Source organism: Acinonyx jubatus, chromosome A1 (genome assembly GCF_027475565.1).
Source record: "Acinonyx jubatus isolate Ajub_Pintada_27869175 chromosome A1, VMU_Ajub_asm_v1.0, whole genome shotgun sequence".
Lineage (NCBI taxonomy): Eukaryota > Metazoa > Chordata > Mammalia > Carnivora > Felidae > Acinonyx > Acinonyx jubatus.
Window position 1 is genome coordinate 126888324 of NC_069380.1, and position 16581 is coordinate 126904904.

Here is a 16581-nt window from a genome sequence, read left to right on the forward strand (position 1 = left end):
TAAAATTCACTAATTTCTTAATTTTAAGTATTTAATGCTATGAATTTTCCTTTGCAATTTGGCATTGCTTTACCAAGGTCTCAGTCTCCAATATGGTGTTTTAATTTTTGTTAATACAGAGTTAATTTTTCTGACTGCTCAATCAAAGGACAGTATAATGTTTTCTGAGTATATAGTTTAATGTGGATCCATTAGAGCTATCCTACTCAGGTCATTCAGAGTCCATATTCTTTCTTTCTTTTAGCTTTATAACTATTGGCCGTAGTTAATAGGTAAGATTTAAATTTTCTGTTATTTGAACATTTCTATCTATTCCTATATTTTCTGTAACTTTGGCACTGGTTTTCATGACAAATTTTTTAACACATTAAGTTATATCATGAGTTACATCTTTTACTATAATCAAATGTCCTTTGTATCTAATTTAATGCTTTTTATTTAGAACACAACCATATAGTTATGATTGTTGCTTTCTCGCTCCCTCTCCCTCGCTCTCTTGGCATTTTCTTTGTTGTCTGTTTTGTTGGCTTGGGCCGCCCTAAAAAAATACCATAGACTGGGTGACTCTAAAAACAAAAGTTTACTTTCTCACAGTTTTGGAGGCTAGAAAGTCCAAAATGAGGGTGCCAGCATAGTCACATTCTGGTAAAACCTTCCTGGCTTGGAGACTGCCACCTTCTGCATCTTCCCATGGCAAAGACTACATTCTAGTGTCTCTCTTTTTGCCAGGGCACCAGCTCTATCAGATCAGGGCCCCACCCTTTCAACCTCATATAACCTCAACCACTCTTTAAAAACTATCTCCAATATATAATCTCATAGAGGGGTTAGGACTTCAACATATAAACTGGGGGGTGGGGCAGGTTGGGACAGGACTCACACTAAAGCAATCTCTGCCCAACTCTCTATACCTTCAGCCTTTCTGGGCTTCACTGTTCTACACACGTCTCCTATATTGCATAGAACTGAACTCCACATTCTTTGTAAATACGAGTCTCTTAACAGGTGAGTGGGACAATTTACATTTATTGTTAAGGTTATATGTTTGGTCAAATTTGGGGACTCATTTTGTTGTTTTCTAAGCCTTTGCTTTGGGACATGATGGGAAAATCTTACAGGTACACATGGCAGAGTAAGACATGATCATAGTTGAAAGTGAAGACAATCTAATCAGAAAGCTTTAATATTTGTCAGCTAATGTTGAGGCTCAAGTCATGAGTGGGACATGCAGGAAGGCTGAAAGGGATGGTAATTAGTATTCCTCTCCTTGTTTATCCTCTCCTACTGAAGAATCCACACCAACCTCCTCATAACCCTACTCAAAAGCAACCATGTCCGCACAGGCCTCAGAAAACTCCCCTTCCTCCATGCCATCACCCACCTACTAGTGAACAAAGGGACACTTGGCATTCACCAGGTCATACTTGTGGTCCAGGCGAGCCCAGGCCTCAGCAATGGCTGTGGTGTTGCTCAGCATACACACAGCTCACTGTACTTGGGCCACATCTCCACCAGGTACCACAGTGGGGAGGCAGGTAATTAGCACCAACTTTGAAGCCAGCGGAGCAGCAGTCCACAGACTTGATGCTGCACAGGTCTTGATGGGGGCATGGCAGCAATGACACCTTTAGGAAGATGATGCCACAGCATGACAGGCAGCAAGCCATGTATTTACCATGGTGGAGGTTACACTTCACCCCCTGGTTGGCTGGCTCAAAGCATGCATTGGTGACCTGTTCTATAGAAAGCTGTTCATGGTAGGCTTTATCAGCAGAGATTACAGGGCATACGCAGCCAGAGCAAAGTGGATGCAGGGTTAGGGCACCAGGTTGGTCTGAAATTTTGTCAGATCAACATTCAGGGCTTCATCACATCAGGGAGAAGCAGTGATTTAGGAATTCAATAGCAAGGTTTCTAGAACAGACACCACAGATGGACTCATTGCCATGAAGGCAAAATCAGACTACTGCATGGTGGGATGGGTAGTGAAGATGGAGTTGTAGAGCACAACTACATCTGTGGACATCTGGGGGGCTGGGTAAATGGAAAACTCCAGCTTGGACTTCTTCACATATCAACAGAGAGAGGGAGGTGGACCCAGAACCAGCTCCCCCTTCAAAGCTGTGGAAACCAAGAAACTCTGAAGACATGTGCACTCGTCAGCCAGTTTCCAAAATCAGCCCAAGACAAGGTCAATGATCTCCTTGCCAGCAGTGTAGTGCCCTAGGGAGTTGTTATTAGCAGCCTGTGAGGACCTGCTCAGGGTAAAAGAGCTGATGGTAGGTGCCAGTGCAAAATTCATCAATGATGGTGGGTTCTGGATTTACAAACACTGCCCTGGACACATGTTTGCCAGCACCCATCTCACTGAAGAAGATGCAAGAGCCATCCCCTCCCCCAGTGGTCTTCTCACTTGGCATCTGACCATCAGGCTGGATGCCATGTTCCAAGTAATATGGCTCCCAGCAGGCACTGCCAATCTGACCACCAGCCTGGCCAACAGGAATGAAGATGCCCTCATACATGGTGGCTACAACTTAGCAGGCACCGGCTACAGAAGCAGACACTGGGTCCTGGTTACTGTTGCCAACAAACTAAGAGTCAAAGTAAGTCGCACACTCGGGCACTCATATTTTATGTTCTTATTCCCTTCTCTTGATATTCCAGTGTGTAATCTGTTTTGCTATAATGCCACCTTGATTCTTCCTCCTTTTAATAGTTTTTTTTGTTTGTTTGTTTCTTTGGTTTTTGGTTTGGTGTTTTTTGTGGGTTTTTTGTTTTGTTTTGTTTTGTTTTTTGCCTAAATGAAAGACTTTGTCTTCAAGGGCCAGTAAATGTTCTTGGATACGTGTCAATGCTAATCATTCTGTATCAGTTTTCTCTGGGTCACAGTGCATCCTTTTCATTTGGAGATTCAAGTCTTATTTAATTTTCCAAAGCATTTTACTGAGTATCATCTCCAGGCTTCTTCTTAAAGGATACCAATAATGCATACGCTGCAATTCTTTTGCCTTCCAGATCTTTCGGATTCTCTTTCATCTGTTCTATGTTTGTTCATTTCTAGTCTATTTTTGCTTGCTTTTCTTAATCCTGTTTCCCTCTTCATCATGGATGTCAGCAGTGCCTGTTATTCTTTGAGTTTATTCCCAGGTGCTTGCATTTCAATGGCGGCTCTATTTTTCTCTTCTGCTTCCTTCCTGAGCTCTAGAAGTTCTTGTTTCATCTCCATCTGTGATGTCCCTATTATTTTCCCCAAGCTCTCACTTGCTCTGCTTACACCTGTTTTGTTAACTTGCCTTAATTCATAGCCATTTACTTACTCATCATTTTCAACATCTTGGTGGCCACTTATTATTGTGAAGAACCCTTTCTGCCATACATACATCTGTCCCTCCCCCATGCCTTTTGTCTTATACCATCTTTACATGGAACCTGTTCTGGTTGCCTTTGTGCACTCATCTGTCAATTACATACACTCTTCTGGGACTTTGGAACTAGTTCATGTTGGGAAGGGGCAGGGCAGTACTTCCAGGCTAGCAGAAATTCTCCCTGGTTCAGGGAGAAACGCATCATGACAAGGTTGTATATGCAATTAACTTTAGCTTTTCCCTCTCTCCAGCCAACAAACACAGGCAGCTACAGCACAAGGCATAACTTGGCTTCTCTTCCACCCACCTCACCAGGAGACAGACAAAAATGGCATTTCTACAGTTTTTTTTTTTAATTCAACTCTGCCTTTCCCATTTCTCTGTGTGATGAAGTAAAGTCTAGGGATCTAGGTTCCCTACCACCACAAGTAGATGCCATTCCTAGGATTCCAAAGAAGAAGAAATTGGTTTTGCCCCCTCAGAACGCCATCTGTGTAAGAAAATGTTTTCCTTCCAACTGTGTCTGAAATCTACACCTACAAACACCCCTTCCGGGAGCCTTCCTGGACCTGTACTTGATCTTTGCTGCATTGGCAGCTCTCCACATGTATTCTCTTTTGCAGGTTAGTCTTTAGTTTTATCAAAGGTGACATTCTTATTTCTGCCCTCCATTTTTCTTTCTGGAAAATTCTAAGAAGTATAGAAAAATATCTTTAGTATGTCCTGTTAAATCAAAGCCCCAGTATTTATAAAAGGTATAGATTAAAGTGAACACAAAGATTAACTTTAGGGGGAAAATGTGCTGGCAGGTAGACACGTATCCAGAGAACTGATCGTGGAAGGGAGGGAATAATTACTTTATCAGTGCCTCAGCTGAGGATAAAAGAACCCATGTTCGGACTATGTATATGCTAGTCCCTCCCTGTAAACTCATTTCCCCCCAGCACCAGTGTTTTGTCTTATACCACCCCTTAGAAACTTTGGTACTCAAAAGGTGGTCCGTGGACCAGCAACATCAGCCTGAGATGGGAGCTTGTTAGAGATGCACAATCTTAGGCCCTAACTCCAGCTCAAAATAGGAATCTGCATTATAACAAGATTCCCAGGTGACTCACATACACAGTAAGTTTGGGTAGCAGCATCTGGTCTCAGCTCTAGTATCCCTTCCCTCCGCTGACCCAGTCATCTGAGGCTCCTTTGTTGCACACTCCAAAGACATTTCTTCTGAGCTCTCACTCTGTAATTATCCATTTACTAGAATATGTTTAGAAAAACATATTCATCTGTATGTCCCCCACTAAGGTAGTGTCAAGCTCCCTAACTATCCCACAACCAATAAATAAATATTTGCTGAATGAGTAAGTGCATGTCTACCATATTCTATTTATGTCTCAAACCATCTTCAGTGCCCATTGGCCCTTGCTCATTCTCCCTTCAGTGGCCTCCATGCATCAACTCATCCATGTCTATATCCACCTGCTAGAACTGAGCAAGGAAACAAAGGAATGAATGGTATCTCAGAAAATCCAAGAAATCTCATCATTCAGTGCCATTTTCCAACATCTTACGTACTTGTAAACAGCACAAAGAGATCCTGTTACCTGAGTGTTATTTTGGAAAATCTAATCATTATTCCTGTGTGGGAAGGGAAGACATTTCCCTGGCACTGGAGCAGACACCCAGCGCCCACAGCCCCAGCTCAGAGAGAATGTGCTGCAGCAGGAAGGTCCCAGTGACAGAGGAGGGGCCAGACAGGGTGGGAGAACTGAGAGGAGCTTCCCCTGCTGCTGTGCTCACACTCAGCTCCAGTAGTGCAATTGTTCCTGTCTACTGCCCTCACCAGGTGTAGGGGAAAGTGCCATTCTCAGCTGCAGGGGGCTGTTTTGATGAGCAAGGAATGAAAAGTGACAGCTTGAAACTAGTTTCCCTACGTGGATAATTAAACCTTTACTAAATATAGTAAGTTTAAAATGAATGTTCACAACACTGAAACAGAACATGCTAATTCTAAAAATACAGACTCCCTTGCTGTGGAAGTCCTCTCAGGAAAAGGGGACAGTGAAGTGCAACGATGATTTCATCCCTCCTGACCTCCACCCCCTACCCAGTGAGCCAATGTGTTCCAAGAGGAGGGTCACCACATGGCAGGGGGAGAAGCCAGAGCTGTTAGCAGACACTCCATGAAACTCTGAGGAAACTAATGGTAGAAAATCAAGGAAGGACAAGTGATAAGGCAGAAGTGCTCTCTGTGGGATCCTGCCCAGCACCAAATCAAGCCAACAAGCTCGTTTTTTTAATCAATAAATGCAAATCTCGAGTTCGTATGGGAAAGAAATTTCATTAGCTTTGCATTGGAGTCCATGATGCATTTTGTTAGAAAGGACATTCCAGTAAGAAAAACTTTCTTTGAGGAAAGTAAACTTTCTAGGGAGGAACTTTCCTGAACGATTTAATCACAGATGACCTTGACTCTCTATGACCTCAAAAGCAATTACACCCAGATCTCAAAGAAAGCTGTTCTTTGATCATAAAATTCTCCTTTGCAATTTACGTGGTGTAATAACCTGTCAACAAAGCTTCAAAGAGTTGTCTTCACTTGGTATTCTTGTCTTCCCAACCTGCTCTCTCTGGAGCCCACTGCGACCAGAGTCAAAGTGTGCATCATAGGCATAATGTCCCCATGTTGTTCCTTCCAGTGGTCAGCCCCTAGTTGTGCCAGGAGCATGTGGCAGGGCTGGTCACCCCCTTCCTGAAAATCCTCACCTTTCACTCATCTGGTTCTCGATCCACCATTCCCTCTGATTCTCCTCTGACCTCAATAGGGACAACTTCACTGACACAGAAAGTTGCATTTTGTTGATATGTGACCTCATCTTCAGTGACCATCCTTTCTATTTTTGGAAGGCTTGAGTTTTCTTCACAGCAAAACCAAGTATGTGAATATGATACTTTGCTCTTCCAAAATGTAATGTGTCACTGAAAGTCACAGTATCTCTTCGGAAGGCACCATCCTCAGGGGTCGCAGCACTGCTACATCCTCTGTGGTTCAACCTCAACCCTTCAACTTTCCAGTCTTCCCTCAGCACCAGTCCAGTGCAGTAGCTCAGGGGCACAGGTCTAGACAACAATAGCCAGTTAATTCTCTCCTGGAGAGAGGGGAACTCAGACATCCACATAAAACTCTGGCTACCCTCAGCCCAAAGGGTACAAAGCCAAAAATTTATTTCCTCCATAATTTCATGCCATGAAGTTATTTGTACTGCTTATCACATCTATACTTAAAAATGTGATAAATACACATCTAAGAAATTATTCCAGAAGAGAAGATAGCAAGAGTTTTGGTGTGTTTTTGTTTGTTTTTGTTTTTGAAGAATTGGGGGCAGGGAATGAGGAGGATTTGGGGCCAGGAAAACTCTTTTTCAGGGGTATAAAGGGCTACTGTGCTCCTCCCACTCTGTAATTCTCAATATAACAATCTGCCATCCTTCTTTTCAAGGAAGGCCATGTTCACAATAAGCTCACTTCACTTTCTCCTGTTTTAGCACTTGTGACATTCCTGACCTGTCCTCCAACTCCACAGGCAATAATCAAACCAGATCAATTGCAAGAAATTACAACAATTTTACACATTCTGAAACTAGCTGCATGACATTTCAATTGTTTTTTTGTTTTCCAAATATATCAATCGATAAGTTAGACTTTAAAGGAAATCCTGGTTGTTTCAAGAAGTCTTTTACCTCTGTGTGAAAATTACTTCATCTGACAAATGCTCAGCCATCTTCTGTAAATGGTAACTCATTTGTAATCTGCAAGTTTATAGAGCTAAAGAATTCTTTTAGCATAACTTACATAAAAGACATTCTTAACCTCTAAAATTTAATGAGTGTTTTATATTGTGTTTACTTTTTCCATGGGAGCCAAGAAAGAAATCTAGCATGTCTGACACTTTTAAGAGATGTGCTTGTTCTGTATTCTTAATCCAATTCAAAATGTTCAAAGTTCAAGAGAAAGTGCTTAAAAGGAAGTAATTTCAATGTATATTTATGCCACAATGACATTTGTAACATATGTATTATATAATGTATAATTTATAATTTCTAGAATTTACTTTGTAAAATTTTCAAATGGCTCTATCAATATTTATGAAAGGGTGGAAGGAGTTGAGATATATACTTTTTTTTAAATACTCCCCTTTTACAAGCATATGGTCAGTCCTTCGTTCATTGTCTTAGAGAAGTGGTAAACTGAGGCAGAAAGCAGACAAGGCCTCTGAAATTTCCTAGCATTGATTTCTGAGTATGTGTGTGACAATAAACACTTAAGGCTAAGAAAATGAACTGAGGTCTTTACAAAGTGTCTGAGACAAACTAAAAAGGAAAAGAAAAGAATTTCTCACCTCCCCCTACCACCACTCCAGAAGAAAATAAAAAGGCTTCTCTAGAAAGGAGAGCAGAGCCTAGGGGCCAGGGTGTCCTAAGAAAAGGGTCCCCCAGAAAGACAGTGGCTGCAGCCAGCCTCCATGCAGGGATTCTGGATTCTCAGCCCTTTAGAAAAGTAGGAAACTGTACCGACACAGCCCTCCAAGTAGAGGATGACTGTAATAAGACAAGACACCACAGTAAAAATGCCATGCAGACAGGCACTGGGAGTGACTGGGCAGGCTTCTGCGAGGCCCAGGGACTCAGGACCAGGACGACATGTGGAGACAGTCATTCCCCCCCAACAAGTGCTTAGACCGAGTCATCTTCAACATTATCCACATTTCCTAGAATCTGGGCTCCAAGTGTGAACTGAGAGAAAAGGTCGACCCAGCCCTGACTGCCATTGTCAGACACAAGCAGAATGGGGGGTGAGAAAAGAAATTATGATGGATTATAGGGAGAACACCAGCATATGTGGACGGAAACTCATACCCACTATCAAGGAAATAGTTAATCTTCATAATTTGTTTTTCAACTAAGCAGACAGTGACCTTATTTATTTCATTGACCTTATCTACTTCTATTGCATTATGAAACCAGTACACTATGAGAAAACCTAAAATCTACAAATGTTTATGTTTATGCAGTATTCTCACTACTTGAAGGTCAGGAGTCAAAGTTTATGATCCCGCAGATAAAAACATTAAGACATAAAAAGCAAACAAAGCAGGTGAGTGACAGAACTGAACGTAGTTCTGTTTTATTTTTGATATATCGTGTCGTCCTCAGAAAGTATTCCAACCACTGTATCATGAGACATCCTAATGGCCAATGTAAGTATTGTTTAACTAACTGTCTGGCATCACTAAGTCTAGAGACATGTGCTTTCTCTTGCTGAACGCAGCCACAGGGGGAAACCCTGCTAAAAATGAAACATAAAATTTAAATGTAGGTTGTTGAATTTTCAACTTCAGCACAAGTCACAATCTTGCCCAGGCTCTTATGTGAAAATGACAGCACAGATTTGGAAAGAATGAAGTCCTAGAATGTGGAAAGACCACAGCTAGTTATACTGAAATGAAACTTACAAACCTGAAGGGCCAGGTCCCCCTGAGTCCTCCCTATCAGTGGAAGTAGCCTGCCCTCTTTTGTCTGGGGACACCAGCCTCTTGTAGCCACTCTCTTCTCCAAAAGCATAATTCTCATCAGGCTTCAGGGTGTCAGGCACACAATGTAACACGGGAGCAAAGATCTCACTCTCCAAAAGAACTCAAAGATTTTGCTAAATTATTGGCATAAATCTAAGAAATACACGTGGAAGTAGATTCTAAGAGTTAGAATAGGAGGACCAAACAATGTTAGATTGGGCTACATTCATTGATAGGAGTGTATTTACTAGAGATTCTGAATTTAATGTGTTAGCTCATGTAGAGAGAAATGGCTATAACAACTCATGTGGCTGGTTGACTGAAACTTGGTCTCACAAGTGGTCTACATTTAATGAGGTTGAAATATCAGGGAATACCAAAGCTTAGATAGATGGGAACGTTCAAGCAGGTTTATCATGTGTTACCTGCACAGTCCCAATTATATTCCCCAAGGCCCAGAATATACTCACTTCATTAAACATTGATAAGTATATAATTGGGTAGAGCACCTGTATCCTCAAAAAGGATTGCTCACCTTGCAGCCCAAGAGTGACCATGAAGAGTTTCATTGATAGGAGACCCCTGATGTCAATGGGAGGATAGGATTCCAGAGGAAGAGAAGGCATGAGGCGGCAATTTACCACCAAAGACCAGGAGAACACACTCACAATGAAGGGGACCAGGGACATAATGGTGATCTGTTAACAGGATTTAGCAAGAAAAAACTCTAGGTCTGGTGGCCAAGTACCTGGCTTGAGTTGAAAGGGAAAAGGTATGGGGAAGACTTCTCAAAGAGGGCATAGTGGGAAGAAATTTGTCTTGTATGTGAATTCCTACCCAAGGGCATCCGCTATGGAAGTTCTTTTAAAAATTTTTTTTAATGTTTATTTTTTAGGGAGAAAGAGAGATAGAGCATGAGCATGGAAGGGGCAGAAAGAGAGGGAGACACAGAATCTGAAGCAGGCTCCAGGCTCTGAGCTGTGAGCATGAAGCCCAACATGGGACGTGAACTCACAAACTGCAAGATCATGACCTGAGCTGAGATTGGATGTTCAACTGACTGAGCCACGCAGGCACCCCATCTATGGAAGTTCTTTAAAACCATGCTGGCTGACACCAGTCACATTCCTTCCCAAGATATTCCAGTGTTACTCAAAGGCCCCCTGAGCTTAGGGTCCAGAGTATCAGGGTTGGAGGCTCTGAAAAAACAAACCAGATCTCTCCTTAGTAAGGCTGACCTGGCTACAATTACTGCCTATTTTCTCATCAGCCAATAGCAGAGATCAACACTGAGCCCCTGATGTGGTACCATTTACCAGGGGAACCAGCCAGCCACCTGGTAACAGCTTCATTACCTTGGACTTATTTCCATTAAGGAGAGGATGGGGATTAATCCTCACTGTACTAAACCCATACTCTGGATAGGGATTGGTCTTTCTGCCCGTAACACCCCTGTAAAAACCACCCATGAACTCAAAAAATGCCTCATCCACCATCATCGTATTCCACACAACACTGCTTCTGATCGACTTATTTCATAGCAAATTAAGTACAACAGTGGACTTATGCCCAACTAATCCTATGTTATTTCCATCACATATACCATTGCCCAGAAGCAACTGGGCTGATTCAAACCCTGGATGGCTTACTAACCACTCAGTTATAACTCTGTTTGGGACAAAACACAGTGAAAGACTAAAGCCTATGCCTTGACTGAGACTTCATATGGTGCTCTCTCCCCCATAACCAGAATACATGGAACTGGAACTTAAAGGGTGGAAATAAAAGCAGCTCTTCTCACTAAATACTTAACAATCTTTTTGCAGAATTTTTGCTTCCCTTCCCAGCCACTCAGAGCACTGCTGACTTGGAGGTCTAAGTTCTCAAGGAGGCAGCACTTCTACCAAGGGACCTAACAATGGTTCCATTAAACTGTGGGGGGAAAAGGCCACTTTGAACTCCTTATGCCACTCAGTCAACAGAGAAAAAAAGAAGTACCTCTATTGGCTGAAATGATTCTGTTTACCAAGAGAACTGGGGATGCTACTAAACGCTGGAAGCAATGAGGACTATATCTGACATACAAGGGACCCTCTGGAAGCAGCAGCAAAGTTAATGTTAAACTATAGGAATCAACTTTTTCAAAACTGCTATTATTGAGAACTCAGACCCTTACAATGAAGGTTTGGGTCACTTAGCCAGGTAGAGAACCCTGATCTAAAGGCAATGAGAACAAGGGCAGGCAGTAAAAGAGACCAACCACAGATAGTAATGACAGCCTCTTAATTACTGAAATAAGAACTGTATAGTTTGTATTTTCTCTTTGTATGCTGTTTGTAGGAGTTTATATTAACCATTTGTCTTTTTTCTTCCTTTCTTCCCTTCACTATTTTATATTTAAGTTGTTTAACTTAGCCTGTAGATAAGAGAACACCCAATGGGATTGTGACTGAATTTGGAAAATAAGTAATACAGGCAGCTAAGGATACAAGTGGCTGTTGAGATTTTATGTCTCCTCATTCAGAGGAAGGGGTGAGAACTTCTGCACTTCTCTGAAGAACAGAGCTGGCTTTGTGATGTACAAAAGTTCCAATGTGGGGGTGCCTGGGTGGCTCAGTAGGTTGGGCATTAGACTTCAGCTCAGGTCATGATCTCATGGTCTGGGAGTTTGAGCCCCGCATCAGGATCTGTGCTGACAGCTCAGAGACAAGAACCTGGTTTGGATTCTGTGACTCCCTCCCTCCCTCTCTCTCTCCCTGCCTCCCTCCCCCACTTGTACTCTCTCTCTAAAACAATAAACATTAAAAAAAATTTTTTAAAGTGGCACCTGGGTGGCTCAGTTGGTTAAGTGTCCGACTTGGGCTCAGGTCACATTCTCACTCTTTGTGGGTTTAATCCCCGCATCGGGCTCTGGGCTGAGAGCTCAGAACCTGGAGCCTGCTTCAGATTCTGTGTCTTCCTCTCTCTCTGCCCCTCCCCCACTTGTATTCTCTCTCGCTTTCTCTCAAAAATAAACATTAAAAAACACTAAAATTGTTTTTTTTTTTTTTAACATTTACTTATTTTTGAGACAGAGACAGACAGAGCATGAACGGGGGAGGGCAGACAGAGAGGGAGACACAGAATCAGAAACAGGCTCCAGGCTCCGAGCTGTCAGCACAGAGCCCAACGCAGGGCTCCTACTCACAGACTGTGACATCATGACCTGAGCCGAAGTCGGACGCTTAACCGACCGAACCACCCAGGCGCCCTGAAAAAAAAACACAAATTGTTTTCTAAAAAGTTCAAATATTTATCAAAAGATGTGTGTGGAGACTAAGGTGCCATAGGAGTTCACTGCCAGTCATTGATTTATTACCTCCCAACTCCAGATCCACCCTTCCCTGCCCTACTCTACACCCTGGGAACACCTCTCCCTGGACAGCCGGTGCCATATTCTGTTTAGTTGGTACAATTCAAGGGGAGAAACAGCAAGGTATAGCAGAATGAACATTCTTCCATTCTTCCTGGGTCTTCTGTCACCAGCTGCATGTAGGAGACCCAGTGGCACCTGCCCTCGGGCAAATTTCACCAGCTCCCAATGAAGGCTTCCAAATGAGTTTCACTTCCATCCCAGGAGACCTCTTTCTTGCCAGCAATATGTAGAACATCCAGTGGTACCCCCCTTCCAGCAGATTTGCCAAACCATAGTAGGCACTTTCCTGCTCATGATACTAGACCGATGGCACCCCAAAAGACAGCTGACTGTTCAGCAGCCTTGGCCGCTGACACTTGAAAGAAGTGCACTAGGCAGCGGGCTACACACAGCCTGTCCTTCTCCAGTGACATCTGGATCTCAGCCTTGGGATGAGGGTGAGTGAACCATCTCCAAATGAATTCCTTCCTTGAGGACTGACTGTCAGCTCTACATGGAGTAGCCACAGATACTTTATTATGTGGTAGTTATCGTAGCTACTTCCTAACTTGGTATTCCTGTTTTTTAGAGTGTAATCTACCCCTTTTGTAATTAAACAGGTTTTTCTAACTAATAATTCACCATATTAAATTTTCCCTATTCAAATTACTGGTGTGATTTTGGTCTCCTCTCTGGACACTGAGTGATACAGTTCCCTTGAAGAAAGAATCCCCTTTAGAAAAGTTCTAATTTTTCTAATTTTTCCCCCCACACATGAGTATCATCAAAACATTACAGCACTTTGAACAGGATGTTTCACAGTTGGAATTATAATATTTGCCTTTAAAAAAAAATGTAGTGTTTATTTTTGAGAGAGAGAGACAGATCGAGTGCAAGCGGGGGAAGGACAGAGAGAGAGGGAGACATTGAATCCGAATCAGGCTCCGGGCTCTGAGGTGTCAGCTGACTGAGCCACCCAGGCACCCCTAAAATTCAGAAAACAGTCTGACAGTTGCTCAAAATGTTAAACATCCAGTTCCCATATAATCCAAAAATTCCACTTCTAGGCAACACATGCAAGAGAAATGAAAGCATACACCACACAACTTGTCCATGAATGTTCATAGTAGCATGATTCATAACAGCCAAAAAGTAAAAACCATCCAAATATCCATCAACTGGTGAAAAAAATGTGGTATACACATAAAATAGATTATTTAGCCATAAAACGGATGAACATAGGGCACCTGGATGGCTCAGTCGGTTGAGCATCTGACCTCACCTCAGGACAGCACAGAACCTGTTTTGGATCCTCTGTCCCTTTCTCTCTCAAAAATAAAAATAATTTTAAAAAAATCAACATTAAAAAAGAGGGAAGAATAGATTTACATGTTTTAACATGGATGCATCTTTAAAGTTTCATGCTAACTCAAAGAAATCAGAGCCAGTTATCAGAGACCATACATTGTAGGATTCCATTTGAATGACACTTCAAGGACAGAGTGATCTATACAGACAGAAAGTTAATTAGCGTTGCCTAAAGCTGGGGCAAGAGGAATGAGCAGGAATGGGGACAGACAGCTAATGGATATGGGATTTCTCATGGAAAAGTTCTCAGATTGTGGTAATCTGTACAACTCTGAAAAATATGCTCAAAACAGTGAACTGTACACTTTGAATACATCAATTTAAATGTATGTGAGTTATGTCGTAATACAGCAGTTTTGAAACTCTGCCTTCTAAAAGTGGCTTTAGCTCTGCCAGCGTAGCTCCTGAAATGTATCCAAGGGAAGCGAAAATAAAACCAAGAACTAAACCCAATAAATCACAAAAACTTTTAACATTTTATCTATTCCTTGGTTTCATTTGATTTGCTTTTAATAAAAATTGTTTTTGAAAAACATCTGAGAGGAGAGTGGATGACTTTTCTCAGAGGTTTTGTAATAGGCTGTTTCATCCAATTGCCTGAAGGGTATGCTTTGTGAATTTGATTTAATGATTCTAAATCAATGGTAAAGATCACCTCAAAAGAGATAATAACCAGGAAAGTGTGATGGAAAATGCCACAGGGTGTCCCTCTGGTTCCAGCTCTTTGAAGAGAGGCTAGAGCTTTGGAAGGCACCTTCACCACCCTGGACCTCTCTGCTCATCTGTACTATCAGCATGTTGAGGGAAATGGTCTCTGAACATCTGTGTCCCCAACATTCTGGGAGGCTGAGATTTTGTTCTGGGGGGGGGTGGGGGGGTGGGGAATGTAAGCAAATTTTACAAATGAAAGCAGACTTCTGTTGAATACTTTGGTGTGATGGCCTACATGAGTATCAAATATGCCCAGGGCCATGGTCCCTCCAGGGTCACCAGAGAGGCTCTTCTTTAGGAAGCCAGACAAACATCAAGGACAGGCTAGATGGCAATCAAAAAGTAAACTGGACTCTTCAGATTGAGGACCTTTGAATGAGGTTACAAAACTTGCTGTACTTGTTGCCAGTTTTCCTAAGTAGCTAATTCCTTTTTTTTTTTTTTTAATAAAAGCTTCTGTAGTTATTCCTGGTTTTAAAAAAATGGGCAATTTTGAAATAATTAAATCCTTTATATAGTTTTCTTTCACATTACTCATCTATTCTTTTGCTCCCTGAGGATCTTGCAAAGCAATGAACCTCAGGAAAAGTACAGGAAAATACAGTTACTTCATTTCTCTTATTTCTTCTTTGTGTGCAATGAAAGATTCCCCCTAAGAGCTCTCCATCTTAACTCCAAATGGACAAGCTAAATCTAATTCTAACTGCTACTCATATTAACTAATCTCACATTTAAATCATGGTGATGCCATTTTATCAAGGCTTTGAAAATGGCTTAAGCAATTTGTTTACTTCAGTGAACTGTAAGCTAGCTGTTGCTCAAGGATTTTTCGATTTTAATTTTATTGCTTCCAATTTCACCTCACTTATTTTCCTAGGTATGCACAATGGTCAGATGCTCATTGAATGAAAACCTTCAACCCAGAAGACAGAAAGGGGACTAGACAACCTTTATCGGATATAAAATAAAAAATTAAATATCCACTATTAATATGCTTTCATATGTACAATATAGGTAGAATTTGTATGTAGAGTATAAAAGTATATCAAGACAAGTATGTATAGGATATCTGGATACAGATATACATTAATGCCGTAAGATACAGACATACAGTAAAAAGTAAATACTTGTTTAAATGAAAAAAATACAACAAAGTACAAATGTGTAACAAGTGGTAAAGATAACAAGTGTTAGAAAATTTGGGGGAAAAATGTATTTTTATTAGTTGCCTGATACATTTCTAGAATACTTTTATTCCTACGGTTTTAGCTGAATACTTGCTGGGTGCCTTGTCCTAGGACAACATTTTACAAAACATTAAGAACCATCTCTTTTGTCCATTGTATGTTCTGTTGGGTTCTCTGTCAGTAGGACAGGATCATGATTCTGGAAAAAGTCATTAAACATTGTTGAATGAAATATTGCTCACCCTAACCAGTCCCAACAAAAAAGGGCAGGTTGTATCAAAATCAATAACCTGGTCATAATGCAGTCTTGACATTCACACCCTTCTGTTGACTATAAAACTTGGCTGTGTCTACAGTGTCATATTCATTTTCCATCTGCTTTTTCACTTTATCTTGTTTCTTTGCCCTATCTTCATGATTTTAAGCATCAGAGCTTTTAGTTTATATAGTGACATGGTTTTTTAATTTTGAAGCTTATGCTACCTTCTTTCATCCAATTTTTGTTTTTTCTCTCCCTCTAGGGAGACTTCTTTCATATCAATTGTGTCATAAATTATTTAATAACTTAAATAATATCAGGTATAAAATATCTAACTTCTACAACATAATTCATCTGTCATCAGAACCTAACAAAAACAAGAGCTGGCAAACTCTTTAGTTAATAAAGGGTCACATAGTATATACTTTTCAGCACTGAGGGCCTTACAGTCCATCTTAATGACACAACTCTACTTTCACAACACTAAAATAGCCACAGACATTATGTAAATATATGGCCATGACTTTGTTCTAGCAGTAACCTGGATTTGGTCCCCAGTCCATAGTTTGTCAAACCTTACCCAAGAGCAATTTTAAGGTTTATTTATTTTTGAGCAAGAAAGACAGAGCACGAGCAGGGGAGGGGCAGAGACAGAGGGAGACACAGAATCCAAACCAGGCTCCAGGCTCAGAGCTTTTAGCACAGAGCCCAACGTGGGACTCATA

At 41.4% G+C, this 16581-nt stretch overlaps 1 pseudogene; it reads right to left on the reverse strand.

Moving 5' to 3' along the window:
• Nucleotides 1-244: 244 nt before the first annotated feature.
• LOC113603453 (tubulin alpha chain-like) lies at nt 245-2605 on the reverse strand (annotated as a pseudogene).
• Between the last annotated feature and the right edge of the window lie 13976 nt (nt 2606-16581).